The sequence below is a fragment of the Arachis ipaensis genome, chromosome B8, assembly GCF_059453495.1.
Source record: "Arachis ipaensis isolate K30076 ecotype BB chromosome B8, ASM5945349v1, whole genome shotgun sequence".
In the NCBI taxonomy this organism is placed as follows: Eukaryota; Viridiplantae; Streptophyta; class Magnoliopsida; order Fabales; family Fabaceae; genus Arachis; species Arachis ipaensis.
Window position 1 is genome coordinate 125642173 of NC_142443.1, and position 19868 is coordinate 125662040.

Sequence of the window (19868 nt, forward strand, 5' to 3'; positions counted from 1 at the left end):
TTTGAAAAATTAGCCGCCAAGTGTATATTTAATGCAAAATGAAAACTTCTGGAATAAAATTGAAACAAAATAAAACTTAGGGGTATTTTTGAAACTTTTATCAAACTTCAAGGATAAAAAGTATATTTTACCCTTAATAAAATTACTACACTACCTTCACCCCCTTTTTAATTCAAAGAAACCCTAACCCTAATTCCATTAGACTCTGCTTGCGCGTGTGGAGACACCATTAATAAGTGTCCTTAGTTTGATACATGCTAGATTCTACTTGCGCGTATGGACACATCATTAACAAGTGTCCTAAGTTCATTGACCTACACACATTCCTCATGTGGAGAAGAAAATAGCTTTCCTCAGAGTACTATTAACCATAGGCATATAGTCTACACCAAACCAATTTCATTTTTTCTTGTACTAGATGTCTCTGGTACGGGTAGTGAGACGGATCAGAAACTTGCGAGTCGAGGCAGTTGCCGAATCATTTGATTGGAGTAGCGGGGGTGGTACCTGCAAAGACACTCCTACGCCCAAGTCAGAATAGATCTGAAAGGTATAAGGTGTGTGGAATGAGTAACGTACCTAAGAGGGCCTCTGGCTCTCCTTTATATAGATGGTGGTAGTTATCTTATCTTATGTCTATTTAGCTAAGATAAGGGATGAATTTGAATTCAAATGCTGGGCTAAGATGTTGGAAGTTATTAATCCGTTTTGGTCCGTGAGGTTGGCCCAATCCTGGGATTGCCGGATTCGGTGACCGTTCCGAGCAAGGACCCGGAGGTTGGGTCCATAAGAGTTGCCCCCGGAGCGAGAGAGTGAGTGTCCTCAGTCTTCATCACTAGAGTTTTTGTTAGGTCGTGTAACCGTGAACTTGGCGGGGAGGGCATCGTCCGAGTTTACGGGTGAAGTCGAAGAACCGTGAGACATTTTAGGACGTCCCGTCACCTATCTGTTGCTCTTCCCAAAAGGGGTTTTTGGCCGTTGTGGGTCTCTAGGCGTCATAATGGCATTTTTAATGCCATGGGGTTTTTGTGTTGTCCCTATTTTGCCCTCTGCCCTTTCGCATTTCCTTTTTATTTTTTTGAAACGTTGGAGTCTCGTTTGTAACTGCTTTGTCTCTGTAACTTCTCCTTTTCCTTCCACTTTTCTTGCCTTTGTATTTTCTTTTACACTGTTCGTCCGTGCATTGTGCGCTCGTCCTGCACTTTCGTGCTGCTCCTTGCTTTTTGCTTAATCCATATTTAATCAGTTTGGTAATCTCTTTTCTTTTTAGTGCATATTTTTTACTGTCTATTTTTTGTGTTTACCTTTCAACTGTTCTGTGTTCTGCATTTCTCTATTTTGGGGTTATTTTTCTAGGTACGAGTGGTAGGCTATCAGAGGGAGTGTGTGCCATTTTTCCTGGATGTGGTTTGCGCTTGTGCTAGGTGTCATTTTTTCTTCTTTAGGCGCTCTATAAAAAAAGCAGGTATGCATGATTTTCTCCCCGTCTGGTTAGTGGGCTGATGGTGGTGCCCTCCTCTTTTTTAGGTATGTCCCGGTGGAGGAGCAAGGGTGCGAGGGCTCCCGTAGTCCTGACCGGTGGTGTCCCTAGCACATATTATTGGGTGACATCCGGTGTTGCTTTGTGATGAGCGGATATTTTATACGCTTTTTGGGGTTAATTTCATATAGTTTTGAGTATGTTCTAGTTAGTTTTTAGTCTATTTTCATTAGTTTTTAGGAAAAATTAATATTTCTGGACTTTACTAAGAGTTGTGTGTTTTTCTGTAATTTCAGGTATTTTTCTGGCTGAAATTGAAGGAGCTGAGCAAAAATCTGATTCAGGCTGAAAAAGGACTGCTGATGCTGTTGGATTCTGACCTCCCTGCACTCAAAGTGGATTTTTTGGAGCTATAGAACTCGAAATGGCATGCTTCCAATTGCGTTGGAAAGTAGACATCCAGGGCTTTCCAGCAATATATAATAGTTTATACTTTGCACAAGGATAGATGACGTAAACTGGCGTTCAACGCCAGTTCTCTGTCCAATTCTGGCGTCCAACGCCAGAAAAGGATCAAAAGCTGGAGTTGAACGCCCAAACTGGCACAAACACTGGCGTTCAACTCCACAAATGGCCTCTGCACGTGACTTACTTAAAACTCAGCCCCAGCACACACCAAGTGGGCCCCAGAAGTGGATCTCTGCATCATCTATCATAGTCTACTCATTTTTTGTAAACCTAGGCTACTAGTTTAGTATTTAAACAACTTTTAGAGACTTATTTTGCATCTCATGACATTTCAGATCAAAAACTCTGTATTCTCTGACGGCATGAGTCTCTAAACCCCATTGTTGGGGGTGAGGAGCTCTGCTGTGTCTCGATGAATTAATGCAAGTATTTCTGTTTTCCATTCAAACACGCTTGTTCCTATCTAAGATGTTCATTCGCGCTTAACTGTGATGGAGGTGATGATCTGTGACACTCATCACCTTCCTCAAATCATGAACGTGTGCCTGACAACCACCTCCGTTCTATATACGATTGAATGAGTATCTCTTAGATTCTTTAATCAGAATCTCCGTGGTATAAGCTAGAACTGATGGCGGCATTCATGAGAATCCGGAAAGTCTAAACCTTGTCTGTGGTATTCCGAGTAGGATTCAAGGATTGAATGACTGTGACGAGCTTCAAACTCCTGAAGGCTAGGCATTAGTGACAGACGCAAAAGGATAGTAAATCCTATTCCAACCGGATCGAGAACCAACCGGTGATTAGCCGTGCTGTGACAGAGCGCGTGAGCGTAGTTTTCACTGGAAGGATGGAAGGTAGCCATTGACAACGGTGATCCACCAACACACAGCTTGCCATAGGAGGACGTGCGTGCGTGAACAAGAAGACAGAGGAAAGCAGAGATTCAGAAGACAAAGCATCTCCAAAACTCTAACATATTCTCCATTACTGCATAACAAGTAACCTTTAATCCATGCTCTATTGTTTATTTGAAATTCAACTGATAAACATAATTGATTTCCTGACTAAGATTTACAAGATAACCATAGATTGCTTCAAACCAACAATCTCCGTGGGATTCGACCCTTACTCACGTGAGGTATTACTTGGACGACCCAGTGCACTTGCTGGTCAGTGGTACGAGTTGTGAAAAGTGTGATTCATAATTCGTGCACCAAGTTTTTGGCGCCGTTGCCGGGGATTGTTCATGTTTGAACAACTGACGGATTATTTTGTTGCTTAGATTAGGAAAATTTTTCTTTTTGGTTTAGAGTCTCTTATTATTGTTCTTGGTTAAAAATATCCTTCTTTAAAACAAGTGTTACATTTACTGCCCAATTGGCTAGAGCGTTAGTCTAAGCCCGTGGCAGTTTGGTACACTCTTTTTAAAACCTTTTTCATAAATAATATTTTCTCCATTAAATTTTGTGCCAAACTTTAAGTTTGGTGTTTTCTTGTTGATTTTTCAAAAAAAAAAATTTTGAAAATTTATTTTGGTTTTCTAAAAAAATTTTTAAGTTTGGTGTTCTTCCTTCATGTTCTTGTGTTCTTGTGAGTCTTCAAAGTGTTCTTGAGTTTTCCTTGTGTCTTGATCTTAAAATTTTTAAGTTTGGTGTTCCTTAGTGTTTTTCCCTTAAAAATTTTCGAAAATAGGGAGCATTAGATCTAAAAATTTTAAATCTTGTGCTATCTTATTGTTTTTCTCTTTCCTCTTAAAAATCAAAAATATCTTTTCTCTCTATTTTAAAAACAAATTTTCGAAATATATTTCTAAAATTTAGATTTTTATTTCAAAATTTAAAACTTGTTTTCAAAATCATCATATCCTTTTCAAAACTTCCTAACCACTTTCTCTTTCCTTATTTTTTCGAAAATCTTCACCCATTGTTATTTATTTTATTTTGATTTATTTTATTTTTGAAATAAATTAATAAATAAATAAATAAAAATATTTTTTCTATTTTACATCATCTCCCTTTCTCCATCATGGACCTAAGCGGAAATGAACAGTTCAGGAGGACTCTGGGGTCATATTCTAACCCCTCTACTGCTTCATATGGGAGTAGCATCTGCATACCCTCCATTGGAGTCAGTAGCTTTGAGTTGAATCCTCAGCTCATTATCATGGTGCAGCAAAGTTGCCAGTATTCCGGTCTTCCACAGGAAGAACCTACAGAGTTTCTGGCACAGTTTCTACAGATTGCTGACACAGTACATGATAAAGAAATAGATCAGGATGTCTACAGACTATTACTGTTTCCATTTGCTGTAAAAGATCAAGCTAAGAGGTGGCTGAATAACCAACCTAAGGCCAGCATAAAGACATGGAAACAGCTGATAGAAAAATTCCTGAATCAATATTTCCCTCCAAAAAGGATGACACAGCTAAGACTGGACATCCAAGGCTTCAAGCAAGGAGATAATGAATCTCTTTATGATGCCTGGGAGAGATACAGAGAGATGCTACAAAAATGCCCCTCTGAAATATTCTCAGAGTGGGTTCAGTTAGACATCTTCTACTATGGGCTTGCAGAAGGAGCTCAGATGTCTCTAGATTACTCAGCTGGTGGATCTATCCACATGAGAAAGACAATTGAAGAGGCTCAAGAGCTCATTGATACAGTTGCCAGGAATCAGCATCTGTATCTAAGCAGTGACCCTTCCATGAAAGAAGAGGTTAAAACAGCAACTGCTGAACTCAGTCCTGTAGAACAAGCTGCTGAATTCAATCAGCAATTGGACTTCCTAACAAGGCAGTTAGCCAAATTCAAAGATAGACTACAAGAGACAAGGATGGCTAATATACATATGGAAGAACAGTTTAAGCAAACAAAGCAGCAGCTGTCAAGGCAAATAACAGAAGAATGCCAAGCAGTTCAATTAAGAAGTGGGAAGACATTAAATATCCCACCTCAAGGCAGCAAAAAGTCAAGAAATGAGCAACCCACCAAAGATTCACCTGAGGACAGTAAGAGCCCAAGGAAAAATAATTCTGGCGCTAAAACGCCAGAAAATTGGTGGAAGGCTGGCGCTGAACGCCCAGACCATGCCCACAACTGGCGTTCAACGCCAGAAACAAGGCAGGATTGGCGTTCAATGCCAGAAATGGGCAAGAATCTGGCGTTGAACGCCCAAAATGGGCAGGATCCGGCGCTGAACGCCCAAAATAGGCATATTTCTGGCGTTCCGACGCCAGGAACAGACAGGGAGCTGGCGTCTAACGTCACTCCAGCTTCTGACTCTGGCACTCAATTGCCAGTGAAGGATCAGACACACACAAATGCTGATAACAACCCCTCTAAAAAGGCTTCTTCAGCCACTTCTGTAGGTAATAAACCTGCAGCAACTAAGGTTGAAGAATATAAAGCCAAGATACCTTATCCTCAAAAACTCCGGAAAGAGGAGCAGGATAAGCAATTTGCTCGCTTTGCAGATTATCTCAGGACTCTTGAAATAAAGATTCCATTTGCAGAGGCACTTGAGCAAATACCTTCTTATGCCAAGTTCATGAAAGAGATCTTGAGTCATAAGAAGGATTGGAGAGAAACAGAAAGAGTTCTCCTCACTGAAGAATACAGTGCAGTCATTCTGAAAAGCTTTCTTGAAAAGCTTAAAGACCCCGGGAGCTTTCTAATACCATGCATATTGGAAGATAATTGTACCAAGACAGCTTTATGCGATCTTGGGGCAAGCATCAACCTAATACCTGCATCCACTATCAGAAAGCTTGGTTTAACTGAAGAAGTTAAACCAACCCGGATATGTCTTCAACTTGCTGATGGCTCCACTAAATACCCATCACGCGTGATTGAAGACATGATTGTCAGGGTTGGGCCATTCGCCTTTCCCACTGACTTTGTTGTGCTGGAAATGGAGGAGCACAAGAGTGCTACTCTCATTCTAGGAAGACCCTTCCTAGCAACTGGACGATCCCTTATTGACGTCCAACAGGGGGAAATAACCCTGAAAGTCAATGATGATGAGTTCAAGTTGAACGCTGTCAAAGCCATGCAGCATCCAGACACATCAACAGACTGCATGAAAGTTGATCTTATTGACTCCTTGGTAGAAGAGATCAACATGGCTGAGAGTCTCGAATCAGAGTTGGAAGACATCTTTAAAGATGTTCAGCCTGATTTGGAGGATTCAGAGGACATGAAAGAGCCTTTGAAATTTCTTCTGAAAGAGGAAAAACCTCCTAAACCCGAGCTCAAGCCATTACCACCATCCTTGAAATATGCATTTTTGGGAGAAGGTGATACTTTTCCAGTGATCATAAGCTCTGCTTTAAATTCACAGGAAGAGGAAGCACTTATTCAAGTGCTAAGGACACACAAGACAGCTCTTGGGTGGTCCATAGGTGACCTTAAGGGCATAAGCCCAGCTAGATGCATGTCAATGAGTTCTTGAGCTTCTGCAGGCGTTTTCTTTAGGTGAATGGATCCACCTGCAGAAGTGTCCAGTGACATCTTTGATAGCTCAGATAAACCATCATAGAATATATCCAGGATGGTCCATTCTGAAAGCATGTCAGAAGGACACTTTTTGGTCAACTGTTTGTATCTTTCCCAAGCTTCATAGAGGGATTCACCTTCTTTCTGTCTGAAGGTTTGAACATCAGCTCTAAGCTTGCTCAGCTTTTGAGGAGGAAAGTACTTGGCTAAGAAAGCCGTGACCAGCTTATCCCAAGAGTTCAGGCTGTCTTTGGGTTGAGAATCCAACCATAATCTAGCTCTGTCTCTTACAGCAAAAGGGAAAAGCATGAGCCTGTAGACTTCAGGATCTACTCCATTAGTCTTAACAGTATCACATATCTGCAAGAATTCAGTTAAGAATTGAAAAGGATCTTCAGATTGAAGTCCATGAAACTTGCAGTTCTGCTGCATCAGAGAAACTAATTGAGGTTTCAGCTCAAAGTTGTTTGCTCCAATGGCAGGAATGGAGATGCTTCTTCCATGTAAATTGGAATTAGGTGCAGTAAAGTCACCAAGCATCTTCCTTACATTATTATTATTTTCGGCTGCCATCTCCTCTTCCTGTTCGAAAATTTCTGAAAGGTTATCTCTGGATTGTTGTAATTTAGCTTCTCTTAATTTTCTCTTCAGAGTCCTTTCAGGTTCTGGATCTGCCTCAACAAGAATGTTCTTATCCTTGCTCCTGCTCATATGACAAAGAAGAGGGCACAGAAAAAATAATAATAATAATAATAGAGATCCTTTATACCACAGTATAGGGATCCCTTTGTGAGTGGAAGAACAGAGGGGGAGACAAAGAATGTAATGTAATGGAAGAAACACAACTGTGAGGAGGGTTGAGATGTGAGAAGAGATGTTAGTAAATGAATAAATAAATAGAATAAGATGGGAGAGGGAGAATTTTCGAAAAATATTTTTGAAAAAGAGTTAGTGATTTTCGAAAATGGTTTTTGAAAAATGTTAGTAATTTTCGAAAATTTTTAAAATAAAAAATAAAAATAAGAATAATTAGTTAAATAAAAAAGAAATTTTTGAAAAAGAGGGAAGATATTTTTGAAAATTAGAGAGAGAGAGTTAGTTAGGTAGTTTTGAAAAAGTTAAGAAACAAACAAAAAGTTAGTTAGTTAGTTGAAACAAATTTTGAAAAGATAAGAAGTTAGGAGGTTAGAAAAGATATTTGAAATTAGATTTTTGAAAAAGATAAGATGAGAAGATATTTTTGAAAAGATATGATAGAGATTAGTTTTTGAAAAAAGATTTGATTTTTTAAAATCTCAATTAATGACTTGATTCATAAGAAATCACAAGATATGATTCTAGAACTTAAAGTTTGAATCTTTCTTAACAAGCAAGTAACAAACTTCAAATTTTTGAATCAAAACATTAATTGATTATGTTATTTTCGAAAATTATGATATAAAATAAGAAAAAGATTTTTGAAAATTATTTTTGGAATTTTCGAAAATAACCAAGAATTTTGAAAAAGATTTGATTTTTGAAAAAGATTTTGAAAAAGATGAGATTTTCAAATTGAAAATTTGATTTGACTCATAAGAAACAATTAGATTTTAAAAATTTTTGAAAAAGTCAATCCAAATTTTCGAATTTGATGAGAGAAAAAAGGAAAGATTTTTTTTTTTTGAAATTTTTTTTTTATGCAAGAGAAAAACACTAAAAGGATGCAATGCATGAAATTTTTAGATCAAAACATGTGATGCATGCAAGAATGCTATGAATGTCAAGATGAACACCAAGAACACTTTGAAGATCATGATGAACATCAAGAACATTATTTTGAAAAATTTTTAATGCAAAGAAAACATGCAAGACACCAAACTTAGAATTCTTTAATGCTTAGACATTAAGAATTCAAGAATGCATATGAAAAACAAGAAAAGACACAAAACAAAAAATCATCAAGATCAAACAAGAAGACTTACCAAGAACAACTTGAAGATCATGAAGAACACTATGAATGCATGAAATTTTTGAAAAATGCAAGATTCATATGCAATTGACACTAAACTTATAACATGAATCAAGACTCAAACAAGAAACAGAAAATATTTTTGATTTTTATGATTTTCTAATTTTTTTGGATTTTTTTTTCGAAAATTAATTGAAAAAGGAAAATAAGGATTCCAAAATTTTTAATATGAATTCCAGGAATCTTGCATTCTTAGTCTAAAGCTTCAGTCCAGGAATTAGACATGGCTCACTAGCCAGCCAAGCTTTCAAAGAAAGCTCCAGTCGAAAACACTAGACATGGCCAATGGCCAGCCAAGCTTCAGCATTTAACACCAGAGTATATTGCTCTTGATAACAAATTGCTGCTCATTACTTATCAAATATGTAACTTGCCTCTGATGGTTTGGAAGCCTCAGTCCAAAAGAATTTAGACATGGCTTTACAGCCAGCCAGGCTTCACATGCTTCATGAAACACTAGAATTCATTCTTAAAAATCTTAAATAAAATTTGTGAAAATATTTTTTATTTTTTCGAAAACAGATGAGAAAATTTTAGAAATTATTTTTGAAAAATTTTTGAAAAGAAAATAAAAAGAAAATTACCTAATCTGAGCAACATGATGAACCGTCAGTTGTCCAAACTCAAACAATCCCCGGCAACGGCGCCAAAAACTTGGTGCACGAAATTGTGATGTCCAGGCTCAAACAATCCCTGGCAACGTGAGCAACTTGGTACGCGCAATCGTGATTACACTTTGATTATGTAAAATTTATGGCTCTTTCTTTCCCTGGCAATGGCGCCAAGAACATGATGCCAATACCATGGTTCACAACTTCGATACAACTAACCAGCAAGTGCACTGGGTCGTCCAAGTAATACCTTACGTGAGTAAGGGTCGAATCCCACGGAGATTGTCGGTATGAAGCAAGCTATGGTCACCTTGCAAATCTCAGTTAGGCAGATATAAATTGATAAGGGTGTTTTCGAAAATAAGATAATAAAATAGGGATAGAAATACTTATGTAATTCATTGGTGAGAATTTCAGATAAGCGAATGGAGATGCCTACGTTCCTCTGAACCTCTGCTTTCCTGCTATTTTCATCCAATCAGTCTTACTCCTTTCCATGGCTGGCTTTATGCAAGGGCATCACCGTTGTCAATGGCTACATCCCCTCCTCTCAGTGAAAAATATGCTCACATGCTCTGTCACAGCACGGCTAATCATCTGTCGGTTCCCGATCATGCTGGAATAGGATTCACCCTCCTTTTGCGTCTGTCACTAACGCCCAGCACTCGCGAGTTTGAAGCTCGTCACAGTTATTCAATCATTGAATCCTACTCGGAATACCACAGACAAGGTTTAGACTTTCCGGATTCTCTTGAATGCCGCCATCATTCTAGCTTACGCCACGAAGATTCCGGTTAAGAGATCTAAGAGATATTCATTCTAGCTTATTTCATGTAGAACGGAAGTGTTTGTCAGGCACGTGTTCATAGGGGAGATGGTGATGAGCGTCACACATAATCATCACCCTCATCACGTTCTTGGGTGCGAATGGATATCTTGGAAGTGAAATAAGATGAATTGAATAGAAAACAGTAATACTTTGCATTAATCTTTGAGGAACAGCAGAGCTCCACACCTTAATCTATGGAGTGTAGAAACTCTACCGTTGAAAATACATAAGTGAAGGTCTAGGCATGGCCGAGATGGCCAGCCCCCTAAAACGTGATCAAAGGATCATAAGGTAATCCAAAGATCCAAAGATGCCTAATACAATAGTAAGAGGTCCTATTTATAATAAACTAGTCACTAGGGTTTACAGAAGTAAGTAATTGATGCATAAATCCACTTCCTGGGGCCCACTTGGTGTGTGTTTGGGCTGAGCCTGAGTGTTGCACGTGTAGAGGTCCTTCTTGGAGTTGAACGCCAGTTTTTGTGCCAGTTTGGGCGTTCAACTCTGGTTTTGGCTCATTTTCTGGCGCTGGACGCCAGGTTTGGGTAGAAGGCTGGCGTTGAACGCCAGTTTACGTCATCTATTCTTGGCCAAAGTATGGACTATTATATATTTCTGGAAAGCCCTGGATGTCTACTTTCCAACGCAATTGAAAGCGCGCCATTTCAAGTTTTGTAGCTCCAGAAAATCTACTTTGAGTGCAGGGAGGTCAGAATCCAACAGCATCAGCAGTCCTTCTTCAACCTCTGAATCTGATTTCTGCTCAAGTCCCTCAATTTCAGCCAGAAAATACCTGAAATCACAGAAAAACACACAAACTCATAGTAAATTCCAGAAATGTAAATTTAACATAAAAACTAATGAAAACATCCCTAAAAGTAACTAGATCCTACTAAAAATATACTGAAAACAATGTCAAAAAGCGTATAAATTATCCGCTCATCAGAAATATATGTGATAAAACAGTAACAACTTAAATAATAAAGGAAGATAAAAAGATAATCTAGACGACCTCGATCTTGTCACTTGGAAGGATGTTCCTACACGTAGTAGCGCCGCAAGTTAGTGGCATTCCAGGATCTCAGAAGCTCGGTCCTGTCTAATCGTTCGAGCTTGTAAGCTCTTTTCCGGATTACCGTCTTGATTCGGTACGGGCCCTCCTAGTTGGGCGTGAGCTTCCCTTCTTTAGGGGTGGGGGGATGGATGTCATTTTGTCGTAAGACGAGGTTTCCTTCCCCGAAGTCTTGTCGCACTATGCTGCGATTGTATCTTAGGCTTATCTTGGATTTTAGGGCTAGCTCTCGTAGGTGTGCTTTGCTCCTGACCTCGTCCAAGAGATCCCGCTCTGCTTCCTCGTCGTGCCTTCCCATGGTTCTCCGTGGGCTGGGGTCCCCAATTTCTAATAGGATGATGGCCTCTAGGCCTATGTTAGCCTCTAGGTGGTTGTGATGGAGGCCAAGGCCTCGGCTTTGATCCACTTAATGTGTAGTCAATGGCCACGATGAGGTATCAAAGCTGTCCGGGAGCCGTGGGGAAGGGACAAACAAGGTCAATTCCTCAGGTTTTGAAAGGTTGATCTTCTGTTATGATGCTGAGTTGGTGAGGGGCAGCCTGGTGGAGATCAGTAAGGATTTGGCACTTGTCCCATTGTTTGACTAGTTGGAGGGAGTCTTTTTATGGAGGGCCAGAATTACCTTACTCAGATAACCTTTTGAGCCAGGGTTTTCCCCCTATACATGATGGCCTCAATATCCTTCGTGAACTTCGCAAAGTATATAGTCTGTGTCCCCGGGTTCAAGGCATCTGAGGAGGGGATATGATAATCCGCGCTAGTACAATTTCCCCACTATCATGATTTACTTTGCTGCTTCCCGTTTTAAGCATTTTGCTTCCTTAGGATCCTCAGGTAGGGTCCCGTTAGTGAGGTATTGGAGAATTGGAAAGGTCCAAGAGTGCTGGCTTGTGATGGAGAGGTCGACCGAGGTCGTGATTGAGACAGACAGTGTCTTGATAACCTCATGAATTAGTGATCGATTTCCTGATATCGGTTTGGTGCTTGCTAGTTTCGAGAATAAGTCGGCCCTTGCATTCTGTTCCCTGGAAATGTGTTGGATGATTACTTCACCAAATTCGGCCATTAGTTCTTTCACCTTGGCTAGGTATTGTTGTAGTAAAGGGTCCCATGTTTGGTCGCCTCTGTTAACTTGGGAGCTGACCACCTGGGAGTCACTGCAGACTTCTAACACTCTTTCGCCGACTTCTTTGGCTAACGTCAGTCCAGCTAGGAGGGATTTATATTCGGCTTGATTATTGGATATCAGGAACTCATATTGAATAGATTGTTCAATGGTGATTCTGTTCACATTTTCTAATATTATTCGTGCTCCTTTTGAGTTGGTGTTCGACGAGCTATCGACACGGAGTTTCCAGGTTTCGGAGGATCGTTTTATGGGGTCATTTCGGCTAAGAAGTCTGCCATGGCTTGGGACTTAATAGTGTTCCTAGCCTCGAATATGATTTGGTATTGTGATAATTCAACAAACCATGCGAGCATTCGCCCTGTGAAGTCTAGTTTTTGCAGCACTTGCCTAACTGCCTAGTCCGTTCGGACCGTAATGGGGTGGATCTGAAAGTATTGCCAAAGGCAAGTTTTTCAAGTCGGGAGTAGTGTGTTTCCGCATTCTGGAAGACTTGGCTTACGAAGTATATGGGACTTTGTATTTTTTGCTCAGCTTCTCGGACGAGCGCCACAACAAGTGCTTCCTCCGTTATGGATAAGTAGAGTTAAAGCGTCTCCCCAATTCTAGGTTTACAGAGTATAGAGGGTTCTGCCAACACTTTTTAAAAGTGTCAGAAGGCTTCTTCGCACTCGGGTTCCCATTTAAAACTTATACCCTTTTTTCATAAGTTTGAAGAAAGGGATGGCTTTTTAGGCCAAGGCTCCGAGGAAGCAAAAAAGGGTGGCTAATTGTCCGGTCAGCCTTTGGACCTTCTTGAGACTTGCCGAACTACTCATCTCAAGAATGGTCTTGCATTTTTCCGGGTTTGCCTCTACCCCCTGTTGAGTGATCATGAAGCCTAGAAACTTTCCGGCTTCCATCCTAAAATCACACTTCGTCGGGTTAAGCCGTATTCGATGCTTCCTTAAGGTGTCCAATATAACACCCTACTACACAGAGCCTTACGCTTAAGCCGTAAAACAGAGGTAGTGTGGTGTTACGACCTCTAAAATAAAATATTTACATATATAGCAAAAAATATAATAAACTAGGAGCCTTGAAAAACAGGTGAAACAAAAATAAAAAAATCGTGAAAATAAAAAGCGCAACACTCAGGAAACGAGATTACTTGCGTGCAAAGAAATCTAAGATTCATAAGCATAACTAAATAGAAAGTAGAAATAGAGAGATGGGAAAATGATATACCAAGCTCCTAGCTCAGCCTGCGAAGCCAAGGCTGGCCGGAGAATATTTACAGATATATATACATATTCCAAAGCCCAAAATACATAGATGAAACCATAACTCTCCTTAGATCTGTAGGAGGCATAAAATAAACAAGTTATATGGAGAAGAAGTTAAGTATATATACATATAAACTATATAACAAAAAGGAACCTAGAACCTGCTCTGCTTCAAAAATCCAGACGCCTACCGAGGAGCCTCTCGACTTGCATCTGAAAATAAGAACATAGTGTGGGGTGAGAACTAGAGGTTCTCAGCATGGTAAAGGTGCCACGCATATAATATATAAGGTCTTGGGAATGCCAGAGGCAATCCTAGAATGCCGACACTCGGATTATAAAACTTAAAATACTAAATAGAAACCATAAAAGAGGGTAGGTATCTAAGGAATTCTAAACCCAACTTAAACTTATCCTTATCACTCAACCTGTCCACCTTTACTCCGTTCCTCCATCTCCAGAGAGTTTGCAAAGACAGACAAACAGACAATTGTAAACACAGGTAGGAGACAAGTAGTGCAAGTAGCAATTATCCCAATTAACACAATATATTCAGTTAGGCATTCTCAAATAAGGCATAGTAAACAAACAAACAAAATGCACATGATGTATGCCTGTCCTATGGCTGATGAGGCTCATCTGTCGGTTATCAAGCCAACCCGACAAGTCTGAAACCCTTGGACTGTCCCCCGACACGCATCCCTAAGAGTTTATACATAGCTTTTCTCAAGTATATAAAATTTCTCAATGGGAGTCAACATTCCCAGGAATTTATAAGTGCCCGGTCACACTTACGTCGTAGGGTCAACAGATTATCCAGTTTCAACCTGGTACACGTGGTGGCAAGTCCCGGTACTTTACCCAGAGAAACTCGTATCTCAGATCAATTGAATATATAAGCCAAATCATTTTCATAATCAATGTAAACTTTGCATAAGCATGTCATATGAGCCATGGTATCATATATACTCCAACATACTCTTTTCCATATTCACTTCATCATTTTTCCACTTTACTTCATCTCCAAGTTACCTTAATTTCCTATCTCCATCCTACTAATAGAGCTATTACTATGATTTGAGGCTAAAAAGATGAAAATGAAGGTTTTGGAGTTTCAAAATTGAGCTTTAAAACACAAATGGACCATCACGCGTACGCATCCCTTCATTACGCGTATGCATGGGAACCTGATAGAAGCACCTAGTCGCACATGGAAGTTTCGCGTACTCAAGCACCCCATGTCACGCGTACACATAGGCTTTTTCGCGTACACATAGGAAGGAGGCAGTGGCGATAGTCCGCGAATGGGGTGTATGCATGGGCAAAATTTCCATTCCATGCGTACGTTTTTCCAAAGATTTTACTAAGTTGAAAAAGCTGCAGAATTTCAATTTTTAATCCCAAACTTCTGACGTGCATGACTTTTTTGTTTTAAATCATTTTTTTCTCTGTTCTTCAAATGGCCTAAACTTCGCGAACCTAATTTTCATATAAAACAAGATTGCAATCATTTGGGATCCAGAAGCCAAGTTATGACTCACCAAAGTTTGGCCAAAAAACCAAATTGCTCAAAAAGTCCAAACCTCACTTTCATTAAAATCAAGTTCAATATCCACTCCCTATACATATATATTCAGCACAACACAAATCATAACATCTCCATACAACTCTACTATCCACTTACCAAATGACAACCTAAGTTTCTTGCATCCATCAACATAATCATCAACTTATAACCATGCGTACATATACAACCAATATCATCAATTTGCCAACAATATCCACACACCAAGGAATTATGATTGCCAACACATACATAACTTATATCATCAATCAACATCATTAATGCTAAGCATCCAACTTACATAATCATTCCAACTTATCCTATGGTTCTCTAGCCTAAGTTTTCACACGACATTATATATTAAATACGTGAAACCTAAATCATACCTTGGCCGATTTTCGCATATACCCTTAGACACCACCAAGGCACCCAAAGCAAACCTCAAGGTTCAAAAGCTTCAAGACAAGGCCTCCCAAACTCCACGAAGCCTCCAATGTACTCAATCAACTTCAATATATGCATATACAAGCCTAATTCACATAGTTCACACCCAAATTCAATACCCAAACCCACATAAGCTAGAATTTGTAGAATTTTGAGAGTTCTCACTTTATATATGTCTTAATTAAATAAGGACCCACAAGCTCCTCCAGCTAGTTTGAGCCTAAACATCAAGACACCGAATTTTGATAACCAAAACCTCAATTTCGAAAATCCAAGAGAATAAGAGGCTGAGACAAAAATTGAGGTTTCTTACCAAAATTGGATATTGGGATTCGTAGAGCTTGACGCGCTGGACGCGTCGCGCAAACGGTGCGGCGATCGGAGCTCGGATGAAGAAGTTATGGTGGATTGATGTGAAGGTTAGGGTTTGGAAGCTCTCCTCTTCCCTTGGCTGTGCTCAGCATTCTTCTTGCTGAATGGGGAAGGAGATGAGCTTCAGCTCATTTAATTGATGGGCTGGTTGGGCCACGAACTCGGTTTGAGCCCAATTCGACCGGTTCGGTTCGTTCGGCCCAATTTCGGGCTAAATTCTTTGAAATTAGTGTCAAAATTCTCGTTTTAATGAGCTCTATCCTAATTTAATATAAAATTCACATTTTTAATTTCCTTTATTAAAATTTAGTTTTTGACTAATTATTTACTAATTTAGCGGGGTTTACATCCTATCCACCTAATTAAGAATTTTATCCTCAAAATTCGGATTTAATTACCTAAAAAGAGGTGTGGGTAGTCCTTTCGCATATCAGATTCAAGCTCCCAAGTATGCTCTTCAATACCGGCCCGACTCCATGCCACTTTCACCAATGAAACCTCTTTTCCGCATAATCGTTTAATGCTAGTGTCATCAATCCTAACCGGAATTACTGGTAATGTTAGATCTTCCCTCACTTGGACTGATTCTGGTTCCAGGACATGACTTGTGTAACACCCTAATTAGCCTAAGCTTTATCTCGCGTCGTAAAGCAAAGGTTAACCAGAGATTACGACAGTTCTAAAGCTTATACGTATGATATATAGAATGAATAATATAATCTAGAAGCCCGATGAAGGATATAGCTCAAAATACAGGATTTCAAAAGCACAGAAATGTACTATCTTAAGGCATAAGAAAGAGAAGTGATATAGACAAGGTAATTGTATAATAGTATAATATCATAAGAAACTGGCCTCGGCCCGCGGAGTTTAAGCCGGCTAGCCATATACAGACCATATAGAAACCTGACAGTTTAAAAAAAAACAGCTTATACAAGTTTTGTTCTCTCAAATACATGCCTCTAGGCTAAACAAAATACAAAAGAGAGATGTATAAATAGATAAACCAAAAAGACTCCACTAATAATCCAGGATCCTCCGCTTCTGTCACCATCCCAAACAACTCACCGAGGTGGGTTGCGACCTGCATCTGAAAAACACAACAAAGATATGGTATGAGAACCGGAGGTTCTCAGTATGGTAACAGTGCCCAGTGATGTAGGATATAAGACCCCGGGATGCCGAAGGCAATTCTAAGCTCCATATCCATCACAATATTTCATCTTAAAGCATACTAAAACCATAAAGCATATACACATAAATCTTATCTTGACTTAAAACCTTAATAGCATATAGAGGAAAATCTATCTTAGGGGATTACTAACTAAACTATTCACCGCTGTCCCACAGCCTTCGCCATCCTACCCTCCTTGCGATCCCCTCGCCACCGCCTACCTAACCTCCTCAAAGTCCATACAAACATAGAAAATACAAGCAAGTAAAACACAGGTAATATTCAAATATATAACAAGTAATTCAAGACGCAAGTAAGCATATTATACACTTAGGCAAACTCAAGTAATCAAAGCAAACAAGCACATAAGAGATGCATATGATGAATGTCTATCCTATTGGCTCGTGATATCACTTGTCGGTCCGTAATTGCCAACCCGACACATCCTCCCGGATATAGCCTTTTCTGCCATGCCAGGGATATAGTGTCCTGCACACTCATGTAATAGGGAGTCTACTACGCCGGGGATATAGGCCTCGCACACTTTCTGCAGCAGAAAAGGGACCAACCACAACAAATCATGGAGCAGAACAATCTGCTACGCCGGGGATATAGGCCCCGCACACTCTCAACATCCAACAAATCATGCGGCAGAAGTATTTGCCACGCCGGAGGTATAGGATCCGCACACTCTGATATAATCCAATCATTTCCTCATCATCACATCATCACCAGACATTACCATTCCTCATCTCAAATCACTTTTAGTTATCAATTCATATATATTCATCAATATCATCATTTCTCTTCGAGTCCTCGACTCATCTCAACCATCCTCAATTCATGATTTCCATTCCGAACGCATAGTTCCCCAGTTCTTATCTCATATACCAATTCTTCTTTAATATCCACCCAACCCATTCTCAATACACCAGAAACCTAAACCTCCGTTTTCTAACTTATCATATAATCATCTACGAGGACCCTTAGGTTATATCCCATGTTTCAATACTCAAAACTAGGCCCAAAAGTCTTTAAAAAGGTATTACAGAAGCTTACAACCTTGTTGGGGAGGTAGAATAGTTGAAAACAAAGCATAATTTGAAAAACAGGGCGTGTGCGTCCACATAGGGGTGTGCGTGTGCACGCCCAGAAATTTTTAAAAGTGTGCGTACGCACAGGTACCAAAACACAAAGGGTCTGTGCGCTCGCACAACCTATGCCAGCGCCTCCAACAGACAGTACTCCCCGACGTGTGCGTCCGCACAGGTTGAAATATTTCCTTAGATATGCGCGAGCACAAGCTGTGCTGGCGCTGCCACCAGCACACACTTCCCTTCCTGTGCGTACGCACAGGTGTGTGTGCACCCGCACAGGTCAAAATCCTCAAAAGGTGTGCGCGCGCACAAGGCTGTGCATCCGCACATATCAGAAAACTCAGAATTCTGTAACTTTGCAAAATTTTCAGATTTTCAATACCAACTTTGAATGATCATATCTTCCTCTACAAAATTTCAAATTCAACAAACTTTATACCATTTTGAAGGGTTTTCAAAGATCTTTAATTCTAAGCAAATTTCAACAAATTTTGAAAATCGAGACAAAAGTTATGATCAATAAAAATTCACCAAAATTCTATTTTTACCCAAAATCACAATTTTCACAATTCCCTTTCAAAACACATAACCAAACCAACCCAAGCAACTCCAAAACTCCAATTCTCATCAAATTCAACACTCTGATATATTACACCAAACATACCACATTTTTCCTTATCTACAACATCAATATCAATATATCTCATATATTCAACTTCATTAACAATTTTCTAACTATATTACCAATAAATCAACATCAATATCACACTTATCAACGTAATCCACTACTCAACTTCAAAAATCATGCATTCTCAACATATCACTATTAATCATTATTATCAACTCAAAATTCATCATTTCATCAATCATCATCATACAATTGCATCCAATAACTCATCAACCATTCAAAATCCAATCCTATCCTATGGGTCACTAGCCTAAGTGTCCATAAATATGATATACTACATAGAGAAAATCGAAACCATACTTTGGTCGATTCCCAATATGAACCAAATGAGCTTTTAACCAAAATCCAACCACCAAAGTAGTTCCAACAAGCACCAACAAGCTCCAAACTCACAATAATCAAGCTATATGCATATAAATCACCACAAAATCAACCTAGGGCTCAACATAAATCAAATTTCACAAGGGTTTAGTATATCTTACCTCTCCCAACAGATTTGATGGTCAAGATCCAAGGCTAAGCAAGGATTAAAGCAAACCTAAACATCCAAAATCACAAAACCCATTTAACCCAAACCCTAACAAAACTCGAAATTTTGGAGAGCAGAATTGAAAGGATTTCAAGCTTACCTCTGGAGTTTCTTGGATGGGTTTTGTAGAGCTCGTCGCAAAAAATGCGTAGCCGCTGACGGCACACAAATCGGAGCTCTAGAACTCAAGATATGCTCTTGGGAAGATGAAGGTGGTTAGGGTTTTCTTCTTCCTCTCCTCCCTCTCTCAAATCTGAAGTGTGAGTGTTTATGGAGGCTAGGGTTCATTAAATGAACCTTTATATATGTTGAACTTGGGCCCAACTTGGGCCCGGTTCAATCCGTTAGCGTTTTTAGCCCGTTTGGGCCAACTTTGGGCCGAACTTTTAAAATTAATGCCCGGTTTTCTATTTCTAATGTTTTTCTAAGGTTTTTGACTGTCTCAACTTTTTCTCGCACAGCACCGGGCAGACTTGAACCGGTTCAACCGGTTCATGTACCGATTCGGGGTTTTTCATAGTTCTTCGCAGGAAACACATTTTCTGACTCAGAAAGACCCACTGAGCCCTAAAATCACCTTTAAATCCTCAAATTCTCACTCTAACTTTTTGGAATCTAATTTGGGGCAATATAATCACTTAATTA

The 19868-nt window shown here is 39.6% G+C and overlaps 1 non-coding gene across 1 annotated transcript; it reads left to right on the forward strand.

Moving 5' to 3' along the window:
- The first annotated feature begins 6513 nt into the window (after positions 1–6513).
- On the forward strand, positions 6514–6621 carry LOC148549762 (small nucleolar RNA R71). Its single transcript, XR_015897500.1, has one exon. It is a non-coding gene; the product is annotated as a small nucleolar RNA R71 (small nucleolar RNA).
- The last annotated feature ends 13247 nt before the right edge of the window (positions 6622–19868 follow it).